At 49.7% G+C, this 14,323-nt stretch overlaps 1 protein-coding gene and 1 pseudogene across 1 annotated transcript in view; both read left to right on the top strand.

The window, feature by feature from the left end:
- Window positions 1-14,323, top strand: part of LOC137626435 (uncharacterized) — a 423,533-nt gene that overhangs the window by 88,950 nt on the left and 320,260 nt on the right. The gene's annotated exons all lie outside the window — the stretch shown is intronic.
- Window positions 1-14,323, top strand: part of LOC137626902 (DNA-directed RNA polymerase III subunit RPC5-like) — a 112,589-nt pseudogene that overhangs the window by 16,592 nt on the left and 81,674 nt on the right.

The following is a 14,323-nucleotide window of genomic DNA, read 5'->3' as shown; positions in this document are numbered from 1 at the left end:
GTATTTTACTCAAATAGAGGAAATAATTTAAAGGTGAAAAGGTATTATAATGAGGAATTTATTATTTGTAAATTATTTATTGTTAAGCTTTTTTTCTAAAATTTATATACTTTTAAGAAATTTTTAGACTTTTGATCTGTGTTATTCTCACATTGCTTTCTGGTTTCATGAAGAAGGTAATCTTCAGTAAAGAAAGGTGAGCTTGTCAAAAGCCTCAAGTTAATACCATGTCCCAAGATTTTATCTCTTCGCCATTATCCTACTTTCTTTCTCATATTTTTTATTATTTGTATCTTAATCTTATACTATTTAATATTTCTTCTTTGTCTGCATCTTTTCCAACTTTTATGTGGGGTTGATGTTCACAATCTCCATTGGCTATATTGGTTTTGGCTAATTTTTCATGACCAGATGCCTTTCCTGCCGCCAACCCTCCCCATTTACCCGGGCATGGGACCGGCACCAAGTTGAAGCTGGCTTGCCCCCCTCAGTGGCTGGATGGGACCGGCACCAAGTTTAGGCTGGGTTAATCTTATACTATTTAGTATGCTTGTTATATTAATAATGTTATTTCCACTGATACAGTGCATTACTTTTCCCACAAAAAGCAACGTAATGGACAAACTGGTGCTGACGTCGACGAAGGCGCTGAGTGACGTCAGTCGTTATGCAGTAGGCGTAGTCCGCGATTCTGGTCTCCACTTAACCTGCGGCCGTCCCTCTCCTATCTCGACCAGGCAGACAAACGCGGGAAAAAGGAGAGGAAGGACTCGACCGGAGAAGAGGGTAAGTTTTTACTGTTGGAAATATTTTTAGTACCAACATAATGACCTCGATAAAGATTTATAAAACTTTTCCTCTCTGTCGTCCTAAGTCGTGGCTCAACTTGCCACCTGCCATTTACCAAGAGACAAGAGAAGACAAGGCTTCCGGGCAAAAACCAATAACTAATTATTATTATTATCATTAGCTAAGCTACAACCCTAGTTTGAGAAGCAGGATGCTATAAGCCCAAATAATGAACAAATTAAAATATTCCAAAAACTGTAACTACATTTAAATGATTCTTTCATATATATATATATATATATATATATATATATATATATATATATATATATATATATATAACTATAAAAACTTGAAAAAACAAAAGGAAGAGAAATAAGATAGAATAATATGATTTACTTCTCTGCTCCTCACTTTGGTTCAGGGGACATGATAGGTTAGTGGTAACAACATAAATATGAATAGTTGTTCGGTTTTGCCATAACTTTATAAATCTGAATTATTGTTCTTCGTATTTGGCAGGGAACTTCTGTCTTCACGTACCTCTTGGTACATGGCATTATTATTATTATTTTTATTATTATTACTTGCTAGGCTACAACCCTGGTTGGAAAAGGATGCTATAAGCCAGGGGCCCCTCAAGCAAGAGAACTCAAACCCAAGATAATGGAAGACCATGGTACAGAGGCTATGGCACCAGCCTAGACTAGAGAACAATTATTTGATTTTGGAGTTTCCTAGAAGAGCTGCTTACCATAGCAAAGGTGGCTACTTACAAGACAGTTAACTGGTTCATAAAGAGGCAGGTTGAAGTGTCCCGTTCTTTAGGTCCAGTCTAAGACAGAGATGAAGCCACATGAAAGCAAACTCAGTGTATCTAATACAGTATAATCCTTTATAAATGAGAACATGTTATTCTTACCTGCATTGGGGTGTGATCCAAGCAAGTACTCCAGACTTGTGTGTTTCTGCTTCCGAGTGTGGATAATTTTTTTTAGGTTTTATCTGTGTGTATATAGTATTAAATCTTTTATTCTTGTGTGAGTAGTATTTTCTTTGTCCCAATTTGAATGCAGAAAAACTTCGGTATTTATGGAAAGTCGGATGCTTGCAAACATATTAAGTTCAAAGAAGCTGTTTGCTAGTCGAATTTTGTAAAGTTTTGGCCTGTTGGAGCCCCTGGGCTTATAGCATCATGCTTTTAAAACTAGGGTTGTAGCTTAGCAAGTAATGATAATAATAACAACAATAGTGTAGTCTTCACCTGACTCACATGCCTATATTCTCAGCTGCAAAGTCAACAAATAAACATGTTTCTTATTACAAATGTCAGCTTCCTTACTACATTGCCTTATATAATATTATTTTACAGTATTTTAATATGAACTTTTGATGCATTATTTGAGGTTTACGATTTCAGGTGGGTTTGAGTTTGTACAGTATCTCCGAATGTTTGCAAGTTGAGGAGCTTCCAGTAATTATTTTATGAAGTCTGTAGCTGTTCGCAATATCACTCGTGGAAAACTAAACGATCGGTTATCATGTGAGTATGTCGCTGATCAAAATTTTCTTCCAGATTCTGACGAAGAGGACAAGGTAAAAAAAGTCACGGTGAGGTTTGAAAAGCCCGAGACGGAACGAAGCCGCAAGTCCAAGGAAAAGAGCTACGGGTTTTTGCTCCGGCAGATTAAAGAGGAGCCGTGGATTGAGGTGAATTATAACAAGTGAGTATCAGAATTGCATTTTTACTCAAATTTGTTGGTATTTTAATGTTTTTCTTATTTATGCTAATGCAGTTGGACTCATTTAGGCACACATATTCGTAAGAATTCCAATTCCCAAATGAAATAGATAAGAGAAACAAGGCAAAAAGTATTGGATTTAATCTTAAAAGAGTTAATAAACTGTCTTGTGATTGAGGGAATTTATAAACTGTTCTGAGAGTGAATTAGAAAAGGATTAGATTTAGGAAAAGTGTTGATAAACTGTCTCTTAAGGGAATTTATAAACTGTTCTGATAGTTAATTCATAAACTGACCAGTAAAAAAATTCCCAAATTATCCAGTGAGTGAATTCATAAATTGCACAGTGAGTGAATTTTATAAACTCCAGTAAGCAAATTGACAAACTGTCCACATGAAAAACGAAAGGTTTTATAAAGGCAAGGAAACAAGTTGAAAGCGAATTCCATTTCTCAGTGAGGAAGGACAAGGTTGTCTGTTAAGCTGACGATACCAAAGCTGCCAATATCGAGATGATTCAAGTTTGGCATTCCCCCTTGAGGTCACTTTTAGGAGTGGCCTAATCTAAATCAGTAGAAATTAGATGGAGCAGCCAAGGATGTTTTATTTATCAAATGAATTTTTTACGCTCAATTTTATCAAGGAAATAAACAAAATAAAATGTACCCAAATATGAGGGCATTATTCCGAAACAAGGAAGAGTAAGGTCACCAATGTTATTAATTTTTTGGGGGAAGGTTAATCACAGTCTACAGAGACTGGTGGTTTATAGTGTGGAGTTTGAGATTATATCCAGCTTCCTTAGGAGTCTGTCACATTCTCAACTATTCATGCTGTTTCAAGTAGCGCGCACACTTTAGCACCAGTCTTGGGGCTAAATTGGCTCCTACCTTCTTAAGATTCCTTTTCAATGACTTAGGTATGGTCCCTAGTGTTCCTGTGATTATTGGCACCCCCTCTACCTGTATATTTCATACCCTTCTCAATTCAATTTGCAAATCCTGATACTTTTTTCTTATTTTCTCTCCCCCGTTATCTTCCACGCCCGAGTCCCACGTTTATGCGACATCTACGAGTGATACTTTTTCGACCAGTGACATTCCAAAACCCTCGTTTCTATGACTTGAGCTCTACTTTCCCACTGCAGATTATACATCTTTTGTTTCTTACATTCATTCAAGTTATAATTCAATGTATTTTCTTACATACATACATACATATACCAAGGCCCTTCCCCCAATTTTTCGGGGTAGCCGACATCAACAAAGAAACAAAAACAAAAAGGGGACCTCTACTCTCTACGTTCCTCCCAGCCTAACAAGGGACTCAACCGAGTTCAGCTGGTACTGCTAGGGTGTCACAGCCCACCCTCCCACATTATCCACCACAGATGAAGCTTCATAATGCTGAATCCCCTACTGCTGCTACCTCCGCGGTCATCTAAGGCATCGGAGGCAGCAGCAGGGGCCTACCGGAACTGCGTCACAATCGCTCGCCATTCATTCCTATTTCTAGCGCGCTCTCTTGCCTCGCTCACATCTATCCTCCTATCACCCAGAGCTTCCTTCACTCCATCCATCCACCCAAACCTTGGCCTTCCTCTCGTACTTCTCCCATCAACTCTTGCATTCATTACCTTCTTTAGCAGACAGCCATTTTCCATTCTCTCAACATGGCCAAACCACCTCACCACATTCATATCCACTCTAGCTGCTAACTCATTTCTTACACCCGTTCTCACCCTCACCACTTCGTTCTTAACCCTATCTACTCGAGATACACCAGTCATACTCCTTAGACACTTCATCTCAAACACATTCAATTTGTGTCTCTCCATCACTTTCATTCCCCACAACTCCGATCCATACATCACAGTTGGTACAATTACTTTCTCATATAGAACTCTCTTTACTTTCATGCCCAACCCTCTATTTTTTTACTACTCCCTTAACTGCCCCCAACACTTTGCAACCTTCATTCACTCTCTGATGTACATATGCTTCCACTCCACCATTTGCTGCAACAACAGACCCCAAGTACTTAAACTGATCCACCTCATCAAGTAACTCTCCATTCAACATGACATTCAACCTTGCACCACCTTCCCTTCTTGTACATCTCATAACCTTACTCTTACCCACATTAACTCTCAACTTCCTTCTCTCACACACACTTCCAAATTCTGTCATTAATTGTCCAAGCTTCTCTTCTGTGTCTGCAACCAGTACAGTATCATCCGCAAACATAAACTGATTTACCTCCCATTCATGGTCATTCTCGTCTACCAGTTTTAATCCTCGTCCAAGCACTCGAGCATTCACCTCTCTCACCACTCCATCAACATACAAGTTAAACAACCACGGCGACATCACACATCCCTGTCTCAGCCCCACTCTCACCGGAAACCAATCACTCACTTCATTTCCTATCCTAACACATGCTTTACTACCTTTGTAGAAACTTTTCACTGCTTGCAACAACCTTCCACCAACTCCATATAACCTCATCACATTCCACATTGCTTCCCTATCAACTCTATCACACGCTTTCTCCAGATCCATAAACGCAACATACACCTCCTTACCTTTTGCTAAATATTTCTAGCATATCTGCCTAACTGTAAAAATCTGATTCATACAACCCCTATCTCTTCTAAAACCACCCTGTATTTCTAAGATTGCATTCTCTGTTTTATCCTTGATCCTCTTAATCATTACTCTACCATACACTTTTCCAACTACGCTTAACAAACTAATACCTCTTGAATTACAACACTCATGCATATCTCCCTTACCCTTATATAGTGGTACAATACAGGCACAAACCCAATCTACTGGTACCATTGACAACACAAAACACATTTGTTCCGTAACCGAAATACAAACCACGCTATTTACATAGGGTTTACCATTTAGCGCAGCTGAAATGACGAGCCAATAGTTTTAACGAGGGTTAATTACCCCCGCGCTAGTTAGCGGGGGGTGGGGAAGGGTAGCTTGCTACCCCTCCCCCCTCCACACACCGGTGACTTGCTTCACTTCACTTTTGGCTCGGCGGTGATCAGACGTGTCTGCTCATCGTCCTCGTGACAGCCTTTAATTTCCTGCTTTTTCTTTTCAGCGTGTGTGTTGGTTGGAAGTTGACCTTCATTATTATTTCTTTACAATGCGTACATGCCCTGGAGTTGCCGGTCGTCCTTGTGGGACTTTCATGTCGGATGTAACTACGGATCCGCACACCCTTTGCCCTCAATGTCGGGGCCGTGACCAGGTGAACATGTGCCGTGAGTGCAGGGAGTGGTCTGCCTCCCAGTGGGAGAAGTTTGGCCGTCGGCGTAAGAAGAAGTCCAAGAGAGACCGTTCTCCTTCGGGGTTAGCCTTGAAGGAGGAAGGTTCTCGGGACTCTTCTTCCGCCGCCCAAACCTCCTCCGAAGCTCCCCCTCGTCCGCCTCCTAAGGAGAGTCGGCCGAGTGGTAGCGCAGGCCCTAGTTCTGTTTCCCTACCTTGGGTGGGGGGAGAGGGCGTCGCCTCCCATAGCGAGGCGGTTCCCCCTCCTCCTCCGGGGGAGGTTATTGATAATGCCTTAACCAATGATGATCTTTTACAGATTTGGTCGTCCCTGGGGCTTAAGGGCTTGCCCTCCAGGGTCGCTTTTATCGACCTTGTCTGTTAAGCAGTCGCCGGCGGTAGCCGAGGTAGACCCTCTGTCTATTGGCGACGTCGTGGTGACAGAGGCCTCCGACGTGGCTGGGCAATCCGCCGCAGGTGCTGTTGCGGATGATGGTGCTAAAGGCTCTCCTCCCCCTTCCGTACATCCTTCGAAGGGGGAAGTGAGTCCTTCGGTCTCTGCTGCTGCTCAGCTTCCTCCTGAGGGAAGTGCTTTGACGGAGACTCGCCTTCGGAGGACCGATGGTCCCGACGATCTCCCCCGAGGCCGCCTCCGCCGTAAGGCTCACCGTCCGCTACGCCGCAAGGCGCCTTTTTGGGTCTTCATCCTCCGAGGGGGACTCTCCTCGTCAGCCTCAACCTACAGCTCCGTCTTCCTTGAACCTCTGCAGACCGTTCACCATCTCCTGCCAGATCTTTGCCATCGCTCACCATCGCACGATCGCCCACCTGCGCATGCTGCTCGCCATCGCGCGATCGCCCACCTGCGCATGCTGCTCGCCATCGCGCGATCGCCCACCTGCGCATGCTGCTCGCCATCGCGCGATCGCCCACCTGCGCATGCTGATCGCCATCGCTCCACATCGCGTGATCGTTCACCTGTGCGTGCTGCTCGCCATCGCTCGCCATTGCTCGATCGTTCACCTGCGCATGCTGCTCGCTATCGCTCGCCAACGCGTCGACATGCCACAACGCGCCATCGCCAACCTGCGCGTCCGCGCTCACCAGCTCATCATCGATCGCCTGTGGATATACATCGCCAGCGGTCTTCCTCACCCACGCGGCAGCGTGTTTCCTCGCCGTCGCGCCAACGCTTGCGTTCGCCGCCTCGGACACGCGTTCATTCACCTGCCCACCCTCGCGCCCACTCGCCTGAGCGCCCGCGCGACCGCTCGCCTGCGCACCCCGCGCGACCGCTCGCCTGCGTGCCCGCGCGATCATCCACCTGCGCACCCGCGCAATCGCTCGCCCGCGCTACCGCGCGACCATTCGCCCTCGCGCGACCATCGTTCGCGGCGAATTCCGCAGCCGGTGGTAGCAGCAGGAACACGTGTTCCTAGATGGCACTCGGGATCACCTCCACCCAAACACAGGTTGGTAGTGCAGGACGAAGAGAGGTTAGTACATCATACTTCCCCACCTTCTTTTCAGGCAGGTACCGTGGTGTCCACTCCAAAGGATCGCCCGATCCCTTTCCCTTTAGCGAGGATTTCGGACTCTGTGTCCTTGGAGCAACAGACTTGGTTTGGTCCTCTGGCACGGGCGTTAGTGAGGGTTATGAAACCAGCACTCGCCGACCAGGGTAACAAACCAACGGCTGTTTCTCCTACGCTGAAGAGAAAAAGAGGAGTGGACTTCGTGGTGACTTCCCCCAGGGCGAAGTTGGTTCCCAAGAGGTCGGTCGCGAAGGTCCCTTCTCCTGCACGAGTGCTCTCTCCTTCTCCCGTGGACGAAGCCTTTCCGTCCTCAGATGAGTCCAGTGGGGCAGTAGTCTTCCCCTCGGCACCAGGGGGGGAGACTTCGCTTCATGCAGGAGAATCGTCTCGTGAGGAAGGGGCCCCTCGAACCTCGTTGTTGGGATCCTGTATCCCTCCCAGGAGGGAATCCAAGGACTCCAAGACCGTCCCTAAATCCTCTGCAAGGATTCGTCAGGAACCCACGACTACCCGGGGTAATGTCCACGTGTCACCCCAGGAAGAGATCCCTGGGGCAGGAGACTTAGCTGCCAGCCCACAGGGAGGAGAACAGCAAGAATCCGAACATGCCTTCTGGCAGGTCCTAAGCCTGATAAGGCAACTTAACGGGCTTATGGATCCAGTCATCGCCCCCCGTGAAGGCAAAGACACGATTTTGGATGAAGTGTTTGACGTTCGGAAGGCCCCTAAGACCAGTGCGGCTCTGCCCTTGTCTCGGGGGCTGAAGAGTGCCAGGGCTAGGGCCAACGCTCAGCTCGCACTTCTTGCCTCCTCCAGTCGTTCCACTGCCGGGAACAAGCTCATCCCTCCTCCTCGTCTTCAGCAGAGGAGGTATTTCGAGATCCTGGGTGAGCACAACCTCGCTCTTCCTCTCCATCACTCTGTGGAGGAGCTGGCGAAGGGAGTTCCCCTTGAGAAACTCTCTGCCCGGCAGGTGTCGTTCTCGGCGGCAGAGATCCTTACCCACGAGAAGGTCGCTAAGTGTGCCATGCAGGCTACTTCGTGGCTGTGACTTTTGGCTAGGATCTCTGGGCATCCTATTGCGATCGGAGGACTTGTCCAATGAGACCAATAGGAAGGCCCTGGAGACCTTCTTGCTCTCGGGCACCCGCTCCATCGAGTTTTTGGCGCACCAGGTTACCACCCTGTGGGCCAACTCGGTGTTGAAGCATCGCGATGCTGTGTCCGAGAGATTCCATCTGAAGGTCCCCGCCGTGGATGTGTGTAGGCTCCGACATGCTTCCCTTCTGGGGGAGAACCTGTTTGAGCCTCAACACATGGAGCGAACGGCTGAGAGGTGGAGGAATTCCAGCACGGACTCCCTCCTCCATAGGGCCCTTACAACTCGGCCCTATAAGCCTCCAGCCCCGCCACAACAGCAGCAACAGCCTCGTAAGGCTCCCAAACAGGCACCGGCAGCTAAGAAGGTGGTGTCTAAGCCCCAGCCCTTTCCAGCCAAGGTCAAGAGGGGCGGTAAGTCCTCCAGGGGAGGCAAGACTCCTAGGGGTGGCGGCCGCGGCCGCAAGCCCTAGGGGTGGCAGTCCCCCTGCGTGTCCACCTGTGGGGGGATGCCTTCAGCGTTGCGTCCGCAGGTGGCAGCAACACGAGGCCGATGCTTGGACGGTCTCAGTGATCGGCCAAGGCTATCGCGTCCCGTTCACAACATCTCAACGTCCCCTGACAGCGAATCCAGTGTCGTTGAGCTCCTATGCCACGGGATCGGCAAAGGGGCTGGCCCTTCAGGCCGAAGTCGAGACCAAGCTCGAGAAAGGTGCTCTCCAGGAGGTCGTGGACGGCTCCCCAGGCTTCTTCAGTCGACTCTTTCTTGTAGAGAAGGCTACTGGAGGCTGGAGACCCGTCATCGATCTCTCAGCTCTGAACGGGTTTGTCAAGCAAACCCGGTTCAGCATGGAGACAACAGACACGGTCAGACTTGCGGTGAGACCACAAGACTTCATGTGCACACTGGATCTAAAGGACGCGTACTTCCAGATCCCAATCCATCCGTCTTCCAGGAAGTACCTGAGATTTTGCCTAGACAACAAGATCTACCAGTTCAAGGTGCTGTGTTTCAGTCTCTCCACAGCTCCTCAGGTGTTCACCAGAGTGTTCACCCTGATTTCATCTTGGGCGCACAGGAACGGCATTCGTCTCCTTCGTTATCTGGACGATTGGCTGATCCTAGCAGACTCGGAGTCGACCCTTCTTCGGCACCGAGACAGGCTTCTGGATCTTTGCCAGGATCTGGGGATCGTGGTAAACCTCGAGAAGTCCTCTCTGTAGCCGTCCCAACGACTGGTTTATCTAGGCATGCTAATAGACACCAATCTCCACAAAGCCTTTCCATCAGACGACCGGATAGCAAGACTGAGGAGGGTGGCGGAACCCTTCCTCAGGCGAAAAGAACTCCCCGCCCAATCGTGGTAGCGTCTCTTAGGTCACCTATCCTCCCTGGCCCGTCTGGTTCCAAACAGCCGCCTCAGGATGAGATCCCTTCAATGGCGGCTCAAGTCCCGGTGGAATCAAGGATCCAATTCCCCGGACATTCTGATCCCAATGGGGTCTCTGGAACAGACGGACTTGCGGTGGTGGCTGGTCGACGAGAACCTGCAGAAGGAAGGGAGTGAGTCTTCTCGTCCTCCCCCCGGAATTGACTGTTTTCAGACGCGTCAAAAGAAGGGTGGGGGGCGCACGTTCTGAACCAGAGGGCCTCAGGCCTTTGGTCTGAATCAGAAAAGTGCCTACACATCAACCTGCTAGAATTGAAGGCCGTCTTTCTGGCTCTTCAGCAGTTCCAACAGTCCCTGGCGGGTCACTCCGTGGTGGTGAAGAGCGACAACACCACGGTAGTGGCTTATATCAACAAGCAGGGAGGCACTTTTTCGCAACAGCTATCCCATCTTGCAGTAGAGACTGAGGTGGACTGAAACCCACTCGATAACACTATCAGCTCGCTTCATTTCTGGCAAGAGGAATGTGCTCGCTGACAGTCTGAGCAGGGCTTCGCAGATAGTGAGTACCGAGTGGTCTTTGGTTCCTCAGATAGCCAACAAAGTCCTGACTTTGTGGGGTTCCCCGACTGTGGACTTGTTCGCGACAGCCTTGAACTTCAAGCTGCCCCTGTACTGCTCCCCAGTCCCGGACCCCAAGGCACTCTGGCAAGATGCTTTCCAGCAACGGTGGGACAACATCGACGTGTACGCCTTCCCACTGTTCTGTCTGATGGGAAGGGTGCTCAACAGGACCAGACTATCTGTCAACTGTTTGATGACTGTGGTAGCTCCGCTATGGCATCACTCGGAATGGTTTCCGGACCTTTTGCAGCTCCTGACGGAACTCCCGAGGGAGCTTCTTCCACGACACGAGCTTCTCAGACAACCCCACTCCGGCGTCCCTCACAGGGCCGTAGCCTCGCTTCGGCTTCACGCCTGGAGACTATCCAGCGTCTCCTCGCGGAGAGAGGCTTTTCGCAACAGGTTGCGGAGAGGATGTCTCGGCACCTGCGAAGGTCCTCTGAGGGAGTCTACCAAGCAAAGTGGAGAGTCTTTTGTGGTTGGTGTCGTGGAAGGGGTATCTCTCCACTCGATGCCACTATTCCAGCAATAGCGGACTTCCTCGTGTATCTGCGGGAAGAAATGCGCCTTTCTGTCTCGGCAGTGAAAGGCTATCGCTCAGCCTTAAGCTTGGCCTTCAGATTGAAGGGCGTGGATATTTCTTCATTGCTAGAACTCTCTTCACTCATACGTAGCTATGAGCTTACCTGCCCCCAAACCCGGTTCAGCATGGAGACAACAGACACGGTCAGACTTGCGGTGAGACCACAAGACTTCATGTGCACACTGGATCTAAAGGACGCGTACTTCCAGATCCCAATCCATCCGTCTTCCAGGAAGTACCTGAGATTTTGCCTAGACAACAAGATCTACCAGTTCAAGGTGCTGTGTTTCGGTCTCTCCACAGCTCCTCAGGTGTTCACCAGAGTGTTCACCCTGATTTCATCTTGGGCGCACAGGAACGGCATTCGTCTCCTTCGTTATCTGGACGATTGGCTGATCCTAGCAGACTCGGAGTCGACCCTTCTTCGGCACCGAGACAGGCTTCTGGATCTTTGCCAGGATCTGGGGATCGTGGTAAACCTCGAGAAGTCCTCTCTGTAGCCGTTCCAACGACTGGTTTATCTAGGCATGCTAATAGACACCAATCTCCACAAAGCCTTTCCATCAGACGACCGGATAGCAAGACTGAGGAGGGTGGCGGAACCCTTCCTCAGGCGAAAAGAACTCCCCGCCCAATCGTGGTAGCATCTCTTAGGTCACCTATCCTCCCTGGCCCGTCTGGTTCCAAACAGCCGCCTCAGGATGAGATCCCTTCAATGGCGGCTCAAGTCCCGGTGGAATCAAGGATCCAATTCCCCGGACATTCTGATCCCAATGGGGTCTCTGGAACAGACGGACTTGCGGTGGTGGCTGGTCGACGAGAACCTGCAGAAGGAAGGGAGTGAGTCTTCTCGTCCTCCCCCCGGAATTGACTGTTTTCAGACGCGTCAAAAGAAGGGTGGGGGGCGCACGTTCTGAACCAGAGGGCCTCAGGCCTTTGGTCTGAATCAGAAAAGTGCCTACACATCAACCTGCTAGAATTGAAGGCCGTCTTTCTGGCTCTTCAGCAGTTCCAACAGTCCCTGGCGGGTCACTCCGTGGTGGTGAAGAGCGACAACACCACGGTAGTGGCTTATATCAACAAGCAGGGAGGCACTTTTTCGCAACAGCTATCCCATCTTGCAGTAGAGACTGAGGTGGACTGAAACCCACTCGATAACACTATCAGCTCGCTTCATTTCTGGCAAGAGGAATGTGCTCGCTGACAGTCTGAGCAGGGCTTCGCAGATAGTGAGTACTGAGTGGTCTTTGGTTCCTCAGATAGCCAACAAAGTCCTGACTTTGTGGGGTTTCCCGACTGTGGACTTGTTCGCGACAGCCTTGAACTTCAAGCTGCCCCTGTACTGCTCCCCAGTCCCGGACCCCAAGGCACTCTGGCAAGATGCTTTCCAGCAACGGTGGGACAACATCGACGTGTACGCCTTCCCACTGTTCTGTCTGATGAGAAGGGTGCTCAACAGGACCAGACTATCTGTCAACTGTTTGATGACTGTGGTAGCTCCGCTATGGCATCACTCGGAATGGTTTCCGGACCTTTTGCAGCTCCTGACGGAACTCCCGAGGGAGCTTCTTCCACGACACGAGCTTCTCAGACAACCCCACTCCGGCGTCCCTCACAGGGCCGTAGCCTCGCTTCGGCTTCACGCCTGGAGACTATCCAGCGTCTCCTCGCGGAGAGAGGCTTTTCGCAACAGGTTGCGGAGAGGATGTCTCGGCACCTGCGAAGGTCCTCTGAGGGAGTCTACCAAGCAAAGTGGAGAGTCTTTTGTGGTTGGTGTCGTGGAAGGGGTATCTCTCCACTCGATGCCACTATTCCAGCAATAGCGGACTTCCTCGTGTATCTGCGGGAAGAAATGCGCCTTTCTGTCTCGGCAGTGAAAGGCTATCGCTCAGCCTTAAGCTTGGCCTTCAGATTGAAGGGCGTGGATATTTCTTCATTGCTAGAACTCTCTTCACTCATACGTAGCTATGAGCTTACCTGCCCCCAAACCCGGTTCAGCATGGAGACAACAGACACGGTCAGACTTGCGGTGAGACCACAAGACTTCATGTGCACACTGGATCTAAAGGACGCGTACTTCCAGATCCCAATCCATCCGTCTTCCAGGAAGTACCTGAGATTTTGCCTAGACAACAAGATCTACCAGTTCAAGGTGCTGTGTTTCGGTCTCTCCACAGCTCCTCAGGTGTTCACCAGAGTGTTCACCCTGATTTCATCTTGGGCGCACAGGAACGGCATTCGTCTCCTTCGTTATCTGGACGATTGGCTGATCCTAGCAGACTCGGAGTCGACCCTTCTTCGGCACCGAGACAGGCTTCTGGATCTTTGCCAGGATCTGGGGATCGTGGTAAACCTCGAGAAGTCCTCTCTGTAGCCGTTCCAACGACTGGTTTATCTAGGCATGCTAATAGACACCAATCTCCACAAAGCCTTTCCATCAGACGACCGGATAGCAAGACTGAGGAGGGTGGCGGAACCCTTCCTCAGGCGAAAAGAACTCCCCGCCCAATCGTGGTAGCGTCTCTTAGGTCACCTATCCTCCCTGGCCCGTCTGGTTCCAAACAGCCGCCTCAGGATGAGATCCCTTCAATGGCGGCTCAAGTCCCGGTGGAATCAAGGATCCAATTCCCCGGACATTCTGATCCCAATGGGGTCTCTGGAACAGACGGACTTGCGGTGGTGGCTGGTCGACGAGAACCTGCAGAAGGAAGGGAGTGAGTCTTCTCGTCCTCCCCCCGGAATTGACTGTTTTCAGACGCGTCAAAAGAAGGGTGGGGGGCGCACGTTCTGAACCAGAGGGCCTCAGGCCTTTGGTCTGAATCAGAAAAGTGCCTACACATCAACCTGCTAGAATTGAAGGCCGTCTTTCTGGCTCTTCAGCAGTTCCAACGGTCCCTGGCGGGTCACTCCGTGGTGGTGAAGAGCGACAACACCACGGTAGTGGCTTATATCAACAAGCAGGGAGGCACTTTTTCGCAACAGCTATCCCATCTTGCAGTAGAGACTGAGGTGGACTGAAACCCACTCGATAACACTATCAGCTCGCTTCATTTCTGGCAAGAGGAATGTGCTCGCTGACAGTCTGAGCAGGGCTTCGCAGATAGTGAGTACCGAGTGGTCTTTGGATCCTCAGATACCCAACAAAGTCCTGACTTTGTGGGGTTCCCCGACTGTGGACTTGTTCGTGACAGCCTTGAACTTCAAGCTGCCCCTGTACTGCTCCCCAGTCCCGGACCCCAAGGCACTCTGGCAAGATGCTTTCCAGCAACGGTGG

Source organism: Palaemon carinicauda, chromosome 34 (genome assembly GCF_036898095.1).
Source record: "Palaemon carinicauda isolate YSFRI2023 chromosome 34, ASM3689809v2, whole genome shotgun sequence".
NCBI lineage: Eukaryota > Metazoa > Arthropoda > Malacostraca > Decapoda > Palaemonidae > Palaemon > Palaemon carinicauda.
This window is presented reverse-complemented; position numbering and strand designations above follow the sequence as displayed.